The 2,676-nt window shown below is 30.8% G+C and overlaps 2 pseudogenes; one reads left to right on the plus strand and one right to left on the minus strand.

The window, feature by feature from the left end:
- Positions 1-747: 747 nt before the first annotated feature.
- LOC122033057 lies at positions 748-882 on the minus strand (annotated as a pseudogene).
- Positions 883-2,180: 1,298 nt separating this feature from the next.
- Positions 2,181-2,335, plus strand: LOC122033049 (annotated as a pseudogene).
- Positions 2,336-2,676: the final 341 nt, after the last annotated feature.

Consider the following 2,676-nt stretch of genomic DNA (forward strand, 5'->3'; position numbering starts at 1 on the left):
GAAGATGAAAAGGAGAAGAGAAGGAAATGAGAACGCGGCCACGACTTATTCGCGAGGGAGGAGAAAACTGCCGCCGGTTAGGGCAAGGATCGGGCGCAAGAGAAGAGGCTGCGGCTCGGGTGCGCGAGGGAGAGAAGAAACGGCGAGGAAGAGAGAAAATAAAGAAAAAAGAAAAAGAAAAAGGAAATATAAAAAAAATAAACATTTCCTCGCTTAAATGGGTAGCCTAAACAGACTTTTCCGGGCCCCATTTTTATCCCCGTTAATTCGTCCATACGAGCTCCGAAAAATTTCCGAAAAATATCCAAAAATTTCGGAAATTTCTCTTATTAATATTTGCCTATTTTCGGTATTTTACAAGATTTTTATAAAGTTTATAAAAATCTAGATTGAATACACCTAAACTTTTAAAATCCATAAAAGTGATTCAATGTAATTAAAAGCCCAACATTGAATGCACCCCTCTTAAATTTTAATAATTTCTATCTCATCATGTACACGCATTATGTGAGCTAGCCCCTTATATCAGGTGGAATAATGCAGGAAGAGATCTGAGGGAAGAAGAATTGATTTATAGAAAATAGTTTTACTTTTTAAGTATTGTCCCTACTTTTATTTTTTTAAGTGAGACAAGACTCTAATATTTTTATAATTTTATACATCTCTAGGGGTACATATAAAAAAACTGAAGTGGGGCAATTACCCCACCAAAGCTATACGTAGCTCCGCCCCTAGTTGCATGTGTAATATATAATACATGAATGTGTGTGAACTCTCCACAAATATTGCAATCCCAGTAGCAAGCTACTATAACGGATTTCCCATTATAAAAAATTAATTTAATAACATACTTGATCTGAGCCAAAAAGTCGAGAAAAATATGTTTTCTAGCCAAGGTATTTATAGAAGTTTCTCTCTAGTGGGACTAAAGAGAATTCTATATTTCTAATTAATTAATGAGAAAAATTCTCAATAATACACCAATTGATTAATGAGAAATTTTATTCTAGATCCCTGATTGATGTGTCTGTGGAAATTACTAATAAATTCGTAAATTTATTTTGGGCTTCACCAAAATTAGTTAGTAAAGGGTGCAGATTTTTAATAATTTAGTAAGATATTATACTTGATCTTAGCCAAAAAGTCGAGAAAAGTATGCTTTTTAATATCACCGACCCAATGTATTTATAGAAGATTCTATGCTCGCAGCTTTGTCAATCTTAAGATATGTGACTAAAGAGACTCTAAAATCCTAATTGATTAATGAGAAAAATTCTAAATAATATGTCATAGTTGAGTCTTGAACTCTAAATCTCTAATTTATTAATGAAAAAAATTTCTAATAATATGCCGCAATTGAGTTTCAAACTTTAGATCCCTGATTGATCAATGAGAAAAATTCTCAATAATAAACCACAACTGAGTTTTGAACTCTAGATCCTTGATTGATACGTCTGTAAAAATTACTAATAAATCTTAGAATTATTTTTGGTATAAATAGAAAAATAAAAATTAACTTAATTTCATTTTAGACTTCACCAAAGTTAGTTAGTCAAGAGTCCAAATTTTTAATAAAATAGTAAAATAGTAGGATATGTTAGCATAAGGTGGAATCCACCATCCAACGACCCCACACGGTTGACCCTATGATTATCTATGAGGAAATAAATCGAGAAGTTGTAGTTGACACGGGGAGAGCTTTTTTTCCTCAGTTTTACCAAGATTCAAACTCTTATTTTATGATATAAATTTTATCTTGCACTAACCAACTTAACTATGCTCTGAGACCATAAATATGAAACTATAAATATTGCAGTCAATATGATTCTAAACTACTTTAAAATTTTAAACTGCTCTAACTTAGAATTAAAGATTTACGTTTTTTTTTAAATATAGTGTAGCAAAGTTCTTTTCAATAAAAAAATATAAATCTCATCTCATGAGTATCAAGTGTATTTTTTATATATTTTTTAATTTCTTAAGGTTAAATAAGATATTCTAAATCCTAAATAGTAAACCCTAAATTTTCAATCCTAAGCTATAAAAAAAATATACGTGATGTACACAAGTTGAGAACTATTTACAATTTTTCTCATTAATCAATTAGCATATCTTAGAATTAACAACACTGCGAGTAGAGAAATTTCTATAAATACCTTGGGTCGACAAAGTGAAAAAGTATACTTTTCTCAACTTTTTGGCTAAGATCAAGTATGATATTAAATTAATTTTTTATAAGGGGGAGTCCATTATACTAACTACTTGCTGCTTGGATTCTCGAGTGTCACCCTAGCATTGCACTATTACACTATTGCATGGGTCTGGCGCATCCTTACCTAATTTATGGACGGTCTTTTGACTAAGATTAAGTGTAGTATTTATTTTTATCAGTTTAATATATGATATAAAGAATTAAATTATTTTTTTATAAAAGATAGTATGTTACCTGCGCGTTCATGGATTATATTACATACGCAAGCAGGGGCGGAGCCACGTATAACTTTGGTGGGATAGTTGTCGCACCTCAATTTTTTGTAACCCTTAAAGGTGTATACAATTATAAAAATATTTGAATTTTACCACACTAAAAAAAATAAAAGTAGGGGCAATTCTAAAAAATTAAAACTATTTTTTATAGGTCAATTCTTTTTCCCTCAAATCTCTCCCTGCATTAGC

Source organism: Zingiber officinale, chromosome 11A, assembly GCF_018446385.1.
Source record: "Zingiber officinale cultivar Zhangliang chromosome 11A, Zo_v1.1, whole genome shotgun sequence".
Taxonomy (NCBI): Eukaryota; Viridiplantae; Streptophyta; class Magnoliopsida; order Zingiberales; family Zingiberaceae; genus Zingiber; species Zingiber officinale.